At 45.3% G+C, this 17,463-nt stretch overlaps 1 protein-coding gene and 1 pseudogene across 11 annotated transcripts in view; both read left to right on the top strand.

The window, feature by feature from the left end:
* Nucleotides 1-17,463, top strand: part of Art3 (ADP-ribosyltransferase 3) — an 83,980-nt gene that overhangs the window by 30,159 nt on the left and 36,358 nt on the right. For 5 of the 11 annotated variants that reach the window (XM_087582898.1, XM_087582902.1, XM_087582906.1 and 2 more), the window contains exon 1: nucleotides 7,560-7,694. The exons of the other annotated variants lie outside the window; for them this stretch is intronic. The gene's annotated coding sequence lies outside the window, so the exon portion shown is untranslated. Of the gene's footprint in view, nucleotides 1-7,559; nucleotides 7,695-17,463 lie in introns of those variants that run through there. 11 annotated transcript variants of the gene reach the window in all.
* Nucleotides 425-1,898, top strand: Cwf19l1-ps1 (CWF19 like cell cycle control factor 1, pseudogene 1; annotated as a pseudogene).

The following is a 17,463-nucleotide window of genomic DNA, read 5'->3' as shown; positions in this document are numbered from 1 at the left end:
TTGTGCCTGTGCCTGTCCCTGTCTGCTGGTATTAAGAAAGCCACTGGAATTGGAGCTAGAATACTGTGTGCACGGTTGCTCACCACAGGGGAAGCTGCTGCTGTAGGTGACTTTTCCTAGAAATGCCTTTGACTGAGTAGCGATTCTGGGCAGAGGCCCACAGACTCAGGAAGACCTTCCTGGTTCCAGGCAGCTCCTCCCACCTCCCTCTCATAACCTCACAAAAGGATGTTTGGGTAAGGGATATAGTGTACAAACCAAGTGACCTTCATCTAACTTCACTTTTATTTTTTCTTCCAATTTCATGTCTGAAACACTCTCCCACTCCCACACATAAAACAGTTTATTTCTCTTTGACTTTTAAAGCTTTTTCTTTCCTTTTTAGAAAAGGCGTCTCTTAGTGCATATGCTTATATACATTCTGTTAAAACACAATCATTGGCGTTACAACCTTGAGTGTTCAGTTCATGTCCTAGCTTGGGGTGGCTGACCCAGCACAGCTTGTCATTGTCCATGGCACAGAAGCCAGTGCATCTCTTGGCTTGTGGAGATGTTGAAGGAAAGTTCGATGCTTTACAAACAGAGTTCAGACAACTGAGAAGAAAAGTGGGGACTTTGACCTGCTGTCGTGTGTAGGGAATTGTCTTGACTCTACCAGAGATCCAGAGCAGGAGGGGTTTTAAGACTGGCAGCAAGCAGGCTCCAATTCGGACATCCGTGCTTGGTGCCGAGAACCAAGAAACAGTAAATTATCCCTAAGACGCTGATGGGTGTGAATTACGCTCAAAACATCACTTACCTGGGTCAAAAAGGTGTTATCTTCACTGAAGCTCTGGGCTGCAGACTGTATACCCCAGTAGGACAGAGTCCTTAGCTGAACCAGTCCTAGGGTACCCTTTTAGTCCCAAGGATGTGCCTTCCCTGAGAACAAGGCTGTGTTCCGAATTCCAGTTTAAGGGTTTTGACATTTTGTTCATGTCTCCGTGACCCAAGTGTGGGGGGGGGGGGCTTTGGGAATTCCTCTGGAGAAGTAGAGACCAAAAAAAAAAAAAAATGAGGCTGTGCTTTGGTCTCCAGCCTTGCCTCAAGCTTCAAACCAAGGGATCATTTTGCTGCTTTGGAAACTTCGTATAATGGGAGACCTCCATATCGGAAGCCATGTTTTCTACCAGAAGGTGTGCAGCATGCCATTGCTTCGTAGAGCTGGCCACTATTGGAAATCCAGAAAAGAAAGGATCTTCGTGCATCCAGTACTAGTCCACGGCTGTAGCAGAGCAGGTAAAGAAAGCAGCCTCCGGATGTCACTGAGAATCCTGACCGAGAGTCTGGGAAGCAAGCAGCTGTAGGAGAACAGCTACCCCCGAGGAAGAACCAGCCGGTCAATTTGTTCGATTTGAGCAAAAAGCAGGTAAGGAAATAGTCAGTCATCCACAGGAAGGGATGACAAGCCCCCTCTGTGACTTTGTTGGTTTTTCCTTGCCAGCTCTGAAGTGGAAAAGCATTTGGTGGTCACCATTGGAACATCTTGCTACCTGGCCCTGGCCAAAGGAGGCTCCTCTGATGACTGTGTACCCAGCCTGCCCATTGGACACTACCAGTGAGTTTCGGAGCTTCTGGCAGAGGTGGAGAAGACGTGGAGCAGTATAGGGTTACGCTGAAACGCTTCTTCAAAAGTCAGGAAATTATAATTGAAAGAAATTAACAGAGCCATCACCTTCAGCTTCTGGTCATTCTCGTGCCCCTCAGCTGCTGTGTGACAGATGACATTAAAGACGGCTTCATCTCCCCCAGGCACAGGAGCAACAGGTAGAGCTGTTGAAAAGTGCACAGACCTCAGACATCAAACACTGCCCAGCCTGGAGCAGAGTAGTTTTCTGCTGAACTTGACATAGGAGAAAATTTTCCACAGAATTAAAAAGAAGCTTCCTTCGCAAATTGGAAGGGAGTACTGGCCAGTGCAGCTACTCCCAGCATTCCTGTCAGACCAGTAGGGACAAGGAGGCCCCGGCTTGCAGCTTCCAGAAAGACTTTGACCTCTGACTTTGGACGACAAGCTAAAGGGAAGGGCACACCACAGGTCAACTGATGGCACAGGAGATTGCCACCGTGTTCTTAAAGTAAAACTACTGTCTCTCATGGGGGCTGCCCCCTACCTCTCTTCAGGCTATTCCCATGGACCGGCCAGCAGCAGGAGGCCTAGAACTGAGCATTTTATAAGATGTCATTCCGAGGCGCAGTGATATGTTAAAAGAACGTCCACTGCGTGCCTCTAAGAACGGCTCTGGGTCCCCACCTCCTCGCCAGCTTTTAACCCTTTGAAACTGGGTGCAATAGCTCATGCCTGTAACCCCAGACACTGGGGAGTTATGGCAGGAGGATTGCTGTGAGTTCAAGGCTAGTCTGGACAGCATAGTGAGTTCCAGGACAGTCTGGGCTATGGTGTGAGACCCTTTTCACCTCCCCATCATCGCCTTCCCCAAAATGCAAAAATAATGTTCCCCAAATCTTGTAATTAATAAAAAAAAAGAACACTTTTCTAAGATTGAAAAGAAAATATTGTCTCTTGTTCCTCTTAAGTTTTCTGAGTCTCTTTTAGGCGTGTCACTTATACAAAAACTAGCAATTTCAAAGCCAGGGCATTTTTAAAAGGTACTTTAGGCTGCCACTGGTGGTTGTGTTGGGTGCACACCCTCAGTCCCAGCACCCGGGAGGTAGAAGCAGGCAGATGGTGAATTGAAGATCAGCTGGTACAAAGCCAATTCTATATTTGTAGATCATTTAGGAGATTGCAGGAGCAGACAGAGAAGAAAGGTCCTTCTTCCTCTCTGACGGTGACACAGGTGACCTGTAGGGCGGCTGCTGTTACCCCTTGTCACCCTAGAAGTGGAGGGGCTGTGCCCACCATTTGCACATGGCCTGTCTGCTTTCCCTTAGAGAGAAAGCACAGTGTGAACGCCAAGGAAGGCTTCTTTTAACCTTCACTTCAGGTTCTCAGACAACAGAGCAGGGGGAGCTGGGGCAGGGGCTGTCGCCTTTCTTACCCGACTTGCAGCAGCTAAGGGAGAGCCCAGCCTAGGGGTAGGCAAGTGTTCTCTCTCCCGCTTCCTGCCAGTTATCCACTTTCCTGGAAAAACACCACCCTTTTACCTCAGTTCAACAAGTGCTCATTAATATTCAAGTGTGTTGACAACCCTGGCATTCTTACAGATACGGTCACCCGATTCCTTCTCGTGCACTGCAGTCTTCCCAACCTTTGGCCTTGCGCGCATAGGACTTCTGTTTGCTCTGCAGACACGTGACAGGGAGGGTTCAGGTAGGAGGGTATTCAGGATTGGTTCTAAGGTGTTTCCAGCCTTGAAGTCTGATGTCACAGGAGAAAGGCTTTCTTTCGGAATATCCCTCACCCACACATCCCCTGTTCTCTCTGTAAAATCAGGCGTGTCTGACCGGGATTGTCCCGTCCATCTCCTGTTTTGAGCCCTTTAAACCACCATATCTTATCTTCATGATTTTTTTTTTTTAATTGCTCTCTTGCTATAGAGTTCAGGTTGGACTAACTTGTGACTATCCTCCTGCCTCGTCCTTTCAAATGCCGAGAACATAGGCGTGTGCCAGCATGCTAGGCTTTTACTTTTTTAAAATAACATCTTTTCATATTATATAATTATTTCTTCTAATTTAATAGAACTGACTATCCTTGCCTAGCTTATCCAGGAATAATGTAAGCCACATCTGTGGTTTTAGATCTGACGGCTCAGCCGCTAAGAGTGCTGACTGCTCTTCCAGAGGTCCTGAGTTCAATTCCCAGCAACCACATGGTAGCTCACAACCATCTGTAATGGGATCTGACGCCCTCTTCTGGTGTGTCGGAAGACAGCTACACTGTACTCATACAAACAAAAATAAATAAATCTTTAAAAAGTAAAAGTAACTGAAAATAATTTAAGCAATATACTTTATGTAACTCAAAACATAAGAACTATGGCCTAATGAGCATCAAATGAGATCTTATTTATTTTTATTAAGTGTTAAAATTGAACCAATCACATACCAAATACTCAGTGGTCCTATGCCCTTAGTAACTGCCATACTGGACGGGAGGACCTAGTGTGTGCATGCATCACGTGTTTCGTGGGCCCTGGCTGCTGTGATGCTCACTCTAAAACAGCTCAAAGTGAAGGACAATGCGGATGCCATGACTTGGCTTCACGGAAACGTCTGTTTCCCTGAGAGTTTCCTGCTCAGCGTGTGCTGCCTCTCACTGGGTAAAAGCGAAAAAAGCACAAAGTATGGTTTGGTTTTGTTTTTAAAGAATTATCACTTCTAATGACACATTTGCAAGTGTGTCTGCATGGAGCGTGTACATGTGAGTGCAGATGCTTTCAGAGGCTGGCGGCTTCAGGGCACCAGGAGCTGGAGCCACAGGTCCCGAGCCACCCGTATGAGTGCTGAGAACTGAACTCAGGTCCTCTCTTAACCACTGAGCCATCCCCCCAGCCTTCTAAACTCCATATCCCGTCCTCCCAGTGCTCTCAGCCTCTTTAGTTAATTCTCAAGTCGGATTGTTTCCTGTGTTATATTCCAGGCCCATCTCCTCAAAGGTTCCCATGGAATTTAAAGGAATAGCTTAGGAAATGAGTCTAATTTCTGTCTTTAAAAAAAAAAAGTATCATCTGTGTGGTCTGCTGAGCTTCTGTTCCTGCAATTAAACACTATGAACCAGAAGCAACCTGGGAGAAAAGGGACTTATTTCTGCTTAGAGGTCACAGTCTGTCATTGAGGAAGGCCAGGGCAGGAACTCAAGCCGGACCTGAAGCAGAGAGCATAGAGGAATGCTGCTGCTCCTGTCCATGGCTTGCTTCTTGCTCACTTTTTCATATATCCCAAGACTACCTGCCTAAGGAATAGTTCTGCCCACAGTGGGCTGAGCCCTCCTCACACGAATCAGTAATCAAGACAGACAAGCTAGTCTGATAGATGCGGTTCTTCAATTGAGGTTCCCTCTTACCAGGCCACACTAGGTAGTGTTACATTAACAATAAAAAACTAACCACGTGTGTGATACATTTGAGCTTTTAGTAATGCTTCCAAAGGATTGTTGACTTTAAAATGCTGGGACTGAGGGTGTAGTTCAGAGGTAGAGCGCTTGCATAGTGTGTCTGTAGGCTCTATGACCGATTACTAAAATTCCCAGCATAGTTCTCAAAACCAAAGAAATTGATGCAAGTCATCTAAGTATAATGTCAACTCTTCCATACATTTCAGAAATGCACAGGGACTCCCTCCACCTAACCTTGTTCAGCTGTGTGCAGTGGACTAGAAATGGAAACTCTAACGTTTCCCTTTATTAGAAATGAGTGTGACGAAACAGGATCATGTTTGAGGTTATGGAAGGCAGATGACTCACTCCTGTGGGAAAGATTGCCAGAAGTCCAAATTGGCATGCCCGGACCGGAGACGGTGATAGCCAAACCCAGATCCTTTAACCTGCGTTAGTTATACAACAACACAGTGTTTTAAAGAGCTGGTGCTGAATTTGTTGTTGTTGTTGTTAAGACATTAACACGGTGGTTTCCTCACATTAAAATACTGACCCCGAAGTCAGAGAAACCCTGTACACCATGTTCAAAGTGTCTGTCAGACCCTGAGTAAGACCACAATGAAGGAAACAAATAGAAACTAGAAATAAATCATAAAAACCCAAAAGTCCACTAAAACATGGAGAAAATGGTGCATTTTCTTGTTGCCAAAAAGAGCCCCAGAATGGTGATTTTTGGAAAAAGCTGTTTCTGAACTTAATCTCCTGGTAATTTGATGTAAAATGTTTTCAGAAAGTGCATTCTGCTTATGCTGTCTGATATCTGAAATAGATCTATCTGTCATGGTCCATTTCAGAATCACCACTTCATGTTTGATATGTGCTGTCCCAGACGTAGTCCCATTGGGCATATGCACAGAAACGAGGGGCAGTTTCAGTAGTCATCACCGTCTGACTGACCACAGCATGCTTGAGAGAACCATTATGAGTCATGGTCTCCGGCCTTGCCAGCATCTCAGAAGGGATGGAGTCCCAATTGTGGTTCAGCTCACATGAACAGTGCCAGAGTCTGTGCCGAGTCTGGCGCTAAAGGGAGGCACTTTAGAGAGACAGCTTTCGGCTTCCAGTGATCGGAGATTTGAAAAGCTGTTTGTGTGCATGCGAGCTCAGATGTCATTGGATGCACATATGTATGCGTATGGAGGCCTGAAGTTGATGTTGAGTGTCTTCTGGATTGCTCCATTTTATTGGCTGAGGCAGGCTCTCTTGCTGAACCCAGAGCTTGCCAATTCTGGCTTATTACCCAGAGTGCCCTGGGTCTGCCCGGCGGATGCCCCAGCACTGGGACTAGGGGAGCTCTGTCATGTCTGCCTGGCTTTTATGTGGGTTCTGGGATGTGGAATCCAGTCCTCTTCCTTACCAGGCAAATGTTTGATGCATTGAGGCATGACCTCAGCTTCTGATAAACAGTTACTGAGAGTGGATCCGTCCAGTTCGTGCTGGTCTGCCTGTGTTCAATCTACTGTGTATTTTGCTCTGTTAAGCTATGGTTGTTTTTTAAACTGCATGCTTTCATTGCTTTTGGAAATTGAGTTTGAGCAAAGAGAGTTTGAGCTGAATATTTCTCTACCTTATCTTAGAAGAAAAATTACCAGATAAAATAGTAGTCATTGCTTTAAAAACAAAAAACAAACAAACAAAAAACCTGGGGGAAGCACAGTACATCAACATTGTTTTATGCACGATCTGATTCGTTTGTCTTGGGATGTTACTTTATGAAATTCACTACCAAGCTAATCATATTCACACATGATTAACCCATGCCAAAGCCGTTCACTTATTTTATTTTTAAAATGAATTTTTAAGTAATTGTGAAAGAAAAAAGAGGACATAAGTCTAAAAACTAATTGATTTAGAGCTTCAGGTTAGTTCAAAAGACCATATGCCAAAACTCAGAACCCAGGGCTGGAGTCATGGAGCAGTGGTTAAGAGCACTGGCTTTTCCTGCTGAACCAAGAACTCGGGTCCAGTCCCCAGCACCTCCATGGTGACTCAATCATCTCTGACTCTAGACCAGCGCCCTCTTCTGGTCTCTGAGGGCACCCAGCACATACATGGTACACAGACATACGTGCAGGCAAAACACCCATACACATGAAACGAAATGGAGAAACAATTCCAAACCCAGGGGGCGCCTTTGTGTTCTGTAGCGTTCCTGGTCAGACGGTTCCTCTTTCCTGTGTCCCCCGCACTCCTCCGGGAGTCTGCTGTCTTTTGCATGTATTTGAGCCAGGGACAGTATGTAGTACAAAACAACTTCAGTGTCACCATAAGCTTCAGAGAGAGCATTTTCCACCAACAAAGGCGTCTCTATGCGTGGCCTTCTGGTGGCCACCCAGAACGGAGCATGACTGCAGGGCACTGTCGATGTTCATGTTAATTTTCCAAGCCGGGAAACAGCATGGCTATTGTTAGCACTCTGGAGAGTAGCAGTGAGCAGCATTGCAAACAAGGCAGGCTCAGTAACGGGGCAGCCCTGGGCAGGAGAGAGGGTCGGGGAAGCAGATGTGGGTGATACCGCTCCTGGTCTAGTTGGAGGATCTTGCTTCAAGGGACGAGTTCTGCACGTGAATATGAGAAGAGCCATGCGTGCAAGGTATGATACCGCGTTGGACTTCCTGTGTTTTAATAGGCTCTGATTCAAATAACCAGGTATAGGGAACATTCCAGCACGTGCGGTTTGCCAGTCTGAACTGAAAGTTAACTAGACTTCTGTAACCTAAGAGATCTACTCAGAAATGTAACAAAGGAGTTTGGAAGGACATTGTTGTGATTGCGACATTTTATTACATCCAATTTAACTGACTTTTGCATCCAAGACGAGAATAACTTTTTAAATACTTAGAGAAGCTATGCATTTAGTGTTTTTTTTAATTGAGTATATTTCTTTTTAAATAAAGTAAACAAAAGAGTCCTGTCATCTCCCTGCCTCCTGTACTGCCTTAGACCCACACTGTGTTTTGCCCCCTGTGGCCCTAGCTTCCTAGCTCCTGGTTTTACTGCCTAGAAAAATGAGTAATGAAGGTGTGGCCAGAGAATGCTCTCCTTCAAGCTTTGTTGCCCACCTCTGACCTGGCGTCTGTGCCTATTGGTGGCTGGGTAGTAAGACAGATGGATGGGGACACACATAATGGCTATTGCTTGTTTGCTGTCTCCAGTGTGCCATCAAGTGCACACCGTATCTCAGTAAGAAAAGCACATCTTCTTCTTAAAGAAGAGAACAAGGATTCAAGCATGTGTGCAATGCTATCTTAGCCACTGAAAACAACCCAGGAGAGGCAGGGTCAGTAGCAGAGGTGAATGGCGCTGGAGAATACCTTCCTTCTCTGTTGTAATAGGCAGGAAGGGAGACCTCAAATGCCAAGGCCTCCCTGACAAAGATCAGAGCAGGAAGCTGAGTGTGGTCTCTGTTGGTCTTATCTACCTTCTGTGTCTCCATCTTGACCAGTGGTGACAAGAACATCCAGTGCACGTCCCACAAACAAGGAGAATGGTGACAGAGCTGTTGTTGACCCTTGGTTGAAATGGTCAGGAGCTGATGTTTAACTAAGCATGTCAGCTCCTGACTGTAGGAGTCTGTATGAGATGGAGGCCAAGAGACCTTCCATAGCCAGTGGGGGAGAAGCAGACGAGGAACTGGCTCCCTCCTAAGTCCACTGTATTTCCCCACTGGCCACTTTCATTTCAAATCCTTTCTTAGAGCCCCAGCCACCCCAGGTATTCTCTCTCCCTTCATCCCAGGGATGTAGGCTAAACACCCATACACATGAAATGAAATGGAACCTCTAGAACCTTTAGAGTTTATATTTAAAATATAAAATACAAATTGAGAGGATACCCAGGTAGCACACTGAGTTCTGTAAGGCTAACCTAGTAGGGATAGATTTTTTGCTTGTTGCTGTGGGGTTTTCCCCAAATCTATATAACGTGCAGGGTTCCTCGGTGGACTCTGGAAAGCCACAAGGCCTATAAACAGGTCCTAAACCCAGAGACTCCAAAATAGTTCTCGAGATGGGAATCAGAGGCTGGAGGAAGAGAAAGGAGTCGCAGGCTTCCGGCAAGCGAAGCGTCCAGACTAGGAGGTTGCTAATCATCCAAGTTACTGTTCAACAGGAGCAGAAAATCGAGAGTGGAGGGACCAGGGAAGAGATAAAGGTGGTCTTGCTCATCAAGCTGAGGGGACAGCGAATAAATGCAGCTTCACATCTCAGGTCGAGACCTAGAGGATTTTCTCCTTAGAAAAGTAGATCAGCAAGACTATACATGGACTGACCCTGGACTCTGACCTCATAGGTAGCAATGAATATCCTAGTAAGAGCACCAGTGGAAGGGGAAGCCCTTGGTCCTGCTAAGACTGAACCCCCAGTGAACTAGATTGTTGGGGGGAGGGCGGCAATGGGGGGAGGATGGGGAGGGGAACACCCATAAAGAAGGGGAGGGGGGAGGGGAATGTTTGCCCGGAAACTGGGAAAGGGAATAACACTCGAAATGTAAATAAGAAATACTCAAGTTAATTAAAAAAAAAAAAAGAAAAAAGAAAAAAAGAAAAGTAGATCAGCTTTCTAGGCTAGCCGGCCAGAATAGTTACCTCACAGTGATTTGGAAATAAACATTCTAGTGATCGTGAGAAAAATTAGAAAAGACAGAGTTTTCAAATGAAACTTGAATTAGGCACCATTGATAAGTGGGAACCACCTGTTAATTAGACTTAGAGGAAAGGCAGCCACACTTTGGTATCTGATCACAGATGGATATTTGTTAGAAATAGAACTCACCTGTGGGGAGATAGCTCAGTGTATAGGGGACCTGGCATATCATGACCCTAGTGCTGGAGCAGTACTGATGAGTCAATCCCTGAGCTCATCAGCTGGCCAGTCCAGGTAAATTGATGAGCTGCTGACCAGATTCAGTGGGAACTCTTGTCTCAGAAAGCGAGATGGAGAGTGAAGACACTAGACATCACACAAGTGCTCACACATCCACACTTGCATTCATCCACCACGGAAACGCCTGCAGCATGCACACAAAAGATAATAAGATAATTTGTACTCTTAAAGAGTAAAAGGAAGAGAAGGAAGGAAGACAGGCAGTCAGACAGACAGGGCCATAGAGTTGGCTCAGTGGGTAAAGCAGTTGGCCTGAGTTTGGATCTCAAGAGCACGAAGCCAGAGGAAGTAGGTGGTCCTTTGTAACCTGAGTGCTCCCACGTCGAGATTAGAGGCAGAGGGAGGAGAATCCCGATTCTCACAAACCAGCTAGTCCAGACTACACACTGTGAACAGCAAGACGTCCTGTTCAAACACAGTGGAGAGCAAGGAGCAGCCCTCGGGGCTGTCCTCCATGTGTGTGCTGTGGCATATGTGTGCCTACACTGACATGAACACGCCTTTGCATGTGTTTATTATTACATACACACCAGGTGCATGCAGACTAAAATGTAGAAATGATGCTTCTAAAGAGTATCAAACAGTGTTTTAGAATGTCCTCCCAGAATACGCTTGTTTTTAACAAGAGAATTATGAAATGACGTTTTCTTCTAAGTGTTGTATCGAGCGCTGTGACTTTGAATGACTTACTGATAACACTTTGATCACCTTATTAAGTTCATATCTGTCGGGAAGGATTGTTACACCGAGGAGTCCTGGATCAGATCCTAGTGGCACTGCTGTTCATTCCCTGCTCTGGGGAATTGCATCATGGTTACAAATGATGTTACCATTAAGGGAGGAAGTGAGGGGAGTTAGCTCAAAAAGTTTCAAAATTAGATAGCATAGTGTTTGTGATGACCACTAGTTTAAACCTAGAAACCATTGCAAGGACTTTATATGGTGCCTAATGATTGGAATCTGTGGAAATGGGGTCAGACAGCTCTGAAAGGGTGATCCAAAGACATTCACACTGTGCATGACTTTATAGGGAAGGGGTGCCGAGGTTAAAGGGAATTCTACAAGTTACCTGAAATAAAGGCGGTCAGTGCAGAAACGCTCTCCTGACTGGGAGCTGTGGATCACCAAGCTCGTGTGACTGGTTGCTAGAACCATTCCCAGGTGTTAAGCCAGGGTCCTGTGTGGCAGCCGCTCAGCCATGAGCTCTGTGAAGATGTTTGTGGCTGGGCATGCCTTGGTGCCCAGGTCGAAAGTCAGCACCTTTGTGTCATTTTCTTTTCGAAGGTTTTGCTAATTATTTTTTTACGTGTATGAGTATTTTGCCTGCATGTGTGTCTGTGCACCAAGTGCATGTCCTATGCCTAGAGTCCAGGAGCAGGCATAGAGACAGTTGTGAGCCGCCATGTTGGTGCTGGGAGTCAAACCAAGGTGCTCTGCGAGAACAGTAGTGCTTTCCACAGCTGGGCCATCTCTCTAGGCCCCCATATCACTTCCTTATGTCCACATTAAGAGTTCACTTTCGGGGCTGGGGATTTAGCTCAGTGGTAGAGCGCTTACCTAGGAAGCGCAAGGCCCTGGGTTCGGTCCCCAGCTCCGAAAAAAAGAACCAAAAAAAAAAAAAAAAAAAAAAAAAGAGTTCACTTTCGGGGTTGGGGATTTAGCTCAGTGGTAGAGCGCTTGCCTAGCAAGCGCAAGGCCCTGGGTTCGGTCCCCAGCCCCGAAAGAAAGAAAAAGAAAAAAAGAAAAAGAAAAAAAGAGTTCACTTTCCCAGGCACAGAGGCCCCCGTCCTGGTCCTCTGATGCCCTTCCCTGCACTTCAGTTTGAAATGTTCCCAAACCACTTTCTTTTAGCCAGACCTTTCCTCTCCTCTTCACATTTACTTTGTGCCCAATATATGCTCACCTCTCCCTCTCCCTCTCCCTCTCCCTCTCCCTTTCTCTCATCCATAGTACAGTGAGGGGACCCACTGTCCCTACTTGATGTGTGTGTGTACAGAAGAAAGACCCATGTACAACGCCGCACATGGCTAGAAAACAGCTGGGCTGGAATCTGCACTTGGCCATTTTTGTTTTTTGTTTTTTGTTTGTTTCAGTTTAGTGCTCCAGCTGCTTAGTTTTAAAACACACACAGCGAAACAGGGACATAATAGTAAGGCATAGAGTTGATATACTCTAAAACATTTGAAAATACAGTAAAATCAACACTTGCTGTCACTTTTAAGAGAGCTTCGATGTCCCTGAATGCCTTTTGTCACGTGCGTGTGTATGGTCTAGCTAGTGTGTTACTCTAAGAATTAGGTAGATGGAAAGTTGGTAGAATGCATACATTAGCACTTAGAGACTTGATAACCGTCACAATTTTAGGAATCAGTCACTGCGGATTCATGCATAGGCTCAGACATATTCATCTCGATCTTTCTATTTTCTTGGGGCAAAAATACCCTAATCACTTAGAAGGTGAGAAAAGTAAAAGAGATTTCCCATCTATTTATACGCAGAGCAGAGCGCGGGACAGTCCCGGCCACTGCAGAACCCGTATGTTGCTATAGTTACGGCTTTTTCTCCCTGGGTGCTGAGTTAAATTTTTAAAGAGAAGCGACTTGTGGCTTTGCTTTGTTTTTTGTTGTTTTTGTGTGTTTTTAGTTTGTGGAGAGGGTGGGGTATCGTAGCACACACTTGCTTAAGAAGTAACAGAGGTCCTGGCTCTTTTAGTTTGATCCTTCCGTCCCCTCCTCCTTTCTCTCTTTTTCTTATCATAGTCCTGACTGTGCCTCATACTCATAATCCTCCTGCCTCAGCCTCCGTGGCTGTCCTGGCATTCACCAGGCTGGCCTCGAACTCACAGAGACTTGCTGAATGTTGGGATTAACATGCAACCCCACTCCTGGTCTGCAGTTTTGTTGTTGTTTCTTAACACCTACAAATGTTTTTAAGGTTGTTTCTTGGCCTTAACATTAAAAGAGTATCACCTGAGCCTTTCTTGTATTTTCTAAGTACAAACCTGGAAGTGGCTTTTTGTCTATCTGTTCTCAGTTTGCTTTCCCATGTGCAGAGATCTCAGAAGAAAAAGATGTGCCATCCTTTGTCTACCACTGAGCTGTCTAACTGTGTGTTCAGGCCGCTTCAGATTGTATGGGCAGCTAAGTCAAAGAACTAAGTGACTTAACAACGTAGAAAAGGAAATAGCAACGTTGCGTAGTTAAGGGTTGAAGTTTAGTTCAGAGAAAACACAGGCGATTGCGTAAGACTCAGCTCTGAAGTTTGCACTTGCTTGACAAAGAAATGAGGCCTACAGAGCTAATTAGATACATCTCACTAGCACAAAAGGGCGGAGGGACTGTGGGTGCAGTCAGGTGCAAGAAATCTTAAGTTGGGAGTCAGTCCTTAAGGAATTAGAACTTGGTTTCCTATAGATGCTAAAATGGTGACAGTTCACTTTGTGAGGTCCTTTAAATCAGGAGCCAAGTCTGTTGTCAGTCTTCCCCCTCATTTACCCTGTGTGAAATAAAATGGAAAAGGGAGGCAAAGAAGGAGGGGGGAGAGGGAGGGGCAGGGAGAGGGGAAAGGGGGGGGGGGCAGGCAAGTATTGGTCCTAAGCCAGTGCTCCCAGACCCAGGCTGGTCACCGTCTGCCACCCTCACACACAGGGATTGTCCCTGCCTGCTAGATTTACTTCCTCTCTTCTAAAAGTTAAGGTTTCCTGTTTCAGAGGGGAACACAGTTCTAAAAAGCAGTAAGTTATCTTTAGTTTTCTTTTAAGTTTGGCCGACGTTCCCACAAGTTACTTCTTGGGGGTTTCCAGCTTTGGGGACAGAGGCAGTAATTGCCCATTTGATTACAACACCACCGAAGTGCAGGGAAGAGCTCAGTCTTTCCTTCAGGCTGTGCAATGGTTCACTTATTTAATAGTGCCTTAAAGAAGACAGGGTGCTGGCTGAAAGGGAAAGCTTCTTTCTTTGCCTGGTCAGCTCTTATCTAGAAGGTACCTAGGATAAATTAGGTCCTGCCTCCCCCTGGCTTTGTCCTCGGTCCCTGTCGTTTTCAGACATCTTACAGCTGAACACAAGTTGCCATTTCTTGTTTTCCACCCCATTTTGTACTCTATGGAGAAAGAAATGGTTTTTCAGATAAAAATGGTAAAAGTGGAACCCGATACTGTCATTCACTCCTTCAATCCTAGCACTCTCTGAACTTGAGGCTAGCCTGGTCTAAAGAGTAAGTTCCAGGACAGCCAGGGCTATACAGAAAAACGATGTCTTAAAAACGAACAAACAAAAAGCAAGAAAAAGGCTGAACTGAAGAAGACAACAGAAGAGACTGTGGGGATCAAAGAGGAAGGAACCGGCTTGCTTCAGTCTGTGGCCCTGATAGCGCAGGCTTGTGGGGAACCTGCCTCCACATTCTTCCAGTTCGTCCTTCCTTGAGGCATGCGTGGTTATAACTCACCTCTTTCCACGAGATATGGAAGTCTTCATGTGCACAGCGAACCCCGTTGTACATCCATCCACATTTTCCTGTGAGAGACCCACTGGAAGAGCGGTTCAGAATTTCTCTGTGAACTAAGGACTTTCCAGCTCTTCATGGTATGCATATTGTAACTTACAGCCACATGCGGTGGATGGACAAGGGCTTACGGACCTGAGGCTTACCTGGAAGATAGTGTCTAGCAGGGAAGCCTGGACTTCCTGTGGTAGGCCACGCCCAGATGGCATTCCAAAAACGCATAAACGACCCAGGAAGCCCTGGCAGGAACAGGCCTCGGCATCTGACACCTCCTGCACTCCACTCACTGCCTGGCCTGCCCACAGCACTGAATAAAAGAACCATAGTATCCTAGGCACGGTGAAGCAGGAGGAGTTTCAAACAAACAAACAACAAACCCCAAACAGAAAAGAAGCTAGAAAGGAATCTCAGGTGGGGAAGGGCTTGCCTTGCATAAAGGAATCCCTGGGTTTGATCCACAGGACTGCATAAAGCAGGCTCTGTGGCACATGCCTGCAATCCCAACACTGGAGAGGCAGAGGCTGTGGCAGGGGCAGGGGCAGGAGCAGGGGCAGCGGCAGGGCAGAGATGCAGAGGAGGTGAGAATGAGAAATTCAAGCACATCCTGAGCTATAAGACAAATTGGAAGTCAGCTTGGGCTACAAGAGACTCTCAAAAAAACAAAAACAAAGCAAACAAACAACAACAAAAACATTAGCTACCTGGGTATTTTGAAACTTTCTGAGTCAGGTGGTAGCTCACGCCTACAATCCCAGTACTTGAGTTTAGCTGGAGACTGCCCCAAGAGGCCAACCTGATCTACATAGCAAATTTCACACCAGCCAGGACTACAGAGACCCTATCTCAACAAACCAAAGGAAAAAAATCTGTCCCGGAGCCACATTTGAAGGAGGAGGAAAAGGAAGAGGAGAAAGAGGAGGAAAGAAGTGAAATTAGTATTACTAATTTTCTTATTTAAACCATTGAATCTAAAGGGCACATACGTTCTTACTGTGTTTGAAATCCTTCAAGATTTTATACTGACAGCTCTTAGCATTTGCATACCAAACTTTCTTTTCTTCTTCTTCTTTTTTTTTTTTTTTTTTTTCCGGAGCTGGGGACCGAACCCAGGGCCTTGCGCTTGCTAGGCAAGCACTCTACCACTGAGCTAAATCCCCAATTCCCATACCAAACTTTCATCACAGATAATTGATCTATATTTAGACTTCATGAAATGTCAAGTTCAAAAATAGATGCAGATACTTCTGTTGTTCCAAGCCTCGAGAGGTTCCCAGTAAACCAATCACAGCACTAAAAATTAAATAAAACTAAAGGTCCTGAAACCTTTCAATTTCCTCTTCACCAGGTCCCATCAGAGTCCTCTCAGTAGGTGTGTGGTGACTGGGAGCTGGAGAGGTAGTTACAGATCTCCTCTGGATGGAAGTAATTTTCCTCCATGAAACCTCAGCTCCCTCTCTCCCTCCCTCCCTCCCGCCCTCCCTCCATTTGCTTAGATCAGGCCCTTTGGGAAACCTCACTTGACCCACTCTATTTAATACAAAATGCCCTCAGTCCCTACACTGCATACTTCTAATCCTGCTCATTCCACAGTGCTTTTTCTTTATCTCCCCGCTAACTCACTATCTGATTGACTGCTTCCCCTTAGCTCCCTGGAGCAATATATGTTTCATTTACTGCTACCTCAGCATTCGTGGCTCAGGAATTGGGGATCTGGCTTACTGGTGGAGTGTTTGCTGGCCTTGGGTATGTTCTCCAGCACTAAAACACTGTGGGTCAGGCGTACTGGATTAGCCATTATAAAGGCTTGTTAGGGTGTTAGTACGTACATGCTGCACTTGATAAAACCCAGAAAGATCTAAAAACATGGCTGACTGAAATTCTCTCACGTGCAGCTCAAATGTATTCTTTGTAGCTGGTGCTGGTTAAGCGGCAAGCAGTGGGCAAAGAAGTTGGAGAAATTATGATTTAGTTAGGAAGACAAGACTCGAAACTTAGAGTAAGGATGTGAAAAAGCTGAATTCAGTTTCAAAAACTAGAAACTGGACTTAAAATTTGTGCCACAGGTGTTCTGTTGAGTGGGGATTTCTCACTGAGGATTTCAGTTACATGCTTCTGTGTTGGCAACTGTTTGCCATAGAGACATGGAGAGAAGAAATAGGAAAGTAATGTACTATAGAACTCGTGCTTAAAAGTGTCTTTGAAACAAGCGACGTTAAGAAAGAAAATAAGTTCCACACATAAGATTGACTTAAATTTTGTAGTGATTCATGTATTGTCCAAGTTTTTGCTGGGCCTGGTGCATACACCTTTAATCCCAACACAAGGCAGGCAAATCTCTGAGTTTGAGGCCAGCCTGGTCTACAGAGTGAGGGGATTTCTGAGTTCGAGGTCAGCCTGATCTACAGAGTGGGTTCCAGGACAGCCAAGGCTATCTTTGAAAAACACTAAAAAAAAAAATTCTTTTATTGAAAATTATTTTGGAACTGGAATTATGTAGAAGGCTTTTAAAATTATTATTATTATTATTATTATTATTATTAGTAGTAGTAGTAGTAGTAGTAGTAGTAGTAGTAATAGTAGTAGTAGTAGTAGTAGTAGTAGTTGTGTGTGTGTGTCTTCTCGAGAATTAGCACCATGGCTCTGTGGAGGTCAGAGGACACCCTGCAGGAATTGGCTTCCTCATCATGTGAGTCCTTGAAATTAAACTCAAGTTATCAGGCTTAGCAGTGAGCACTCTAACTACTCAGTCGTCTGGCCAGTTGAGACTGTATACAAAATTTTAACCATGTTCACATTTCAGTACATTAACAAAGCACCCATATCTTAGATATAATAAGGTAGCATCATTACAGTATACACGGTGTTTATACAGTATACAGTATACACCGGGAGTGATAGTAAAATATTTTGAATGGATACTCTTTCTCTGCCTTGGTGAAAGTCAGCTCTGTTTATAACTATAGCTACATTAAGCTT

This window comes from Rattus norvegicus, chromosome 14 (assembly GCF_021556685.1).
Source record: "Rattus norvegicus strain SHRSP/BbbUtx chromosome 14, alternate assembly SHRSP_T2T, whole genome shotgun sequence".
NCBI classification, from domain to species: Eukaryota; Metazoa; Chordata; class Mammalia; order Rodentia; family Muridae; genus Rattus; species Rattus norvegicus.
Note: the sequence above shows the minus strand (reverse complement) of the source record. Positions and strands in the feature narration are given on the sequence as shown.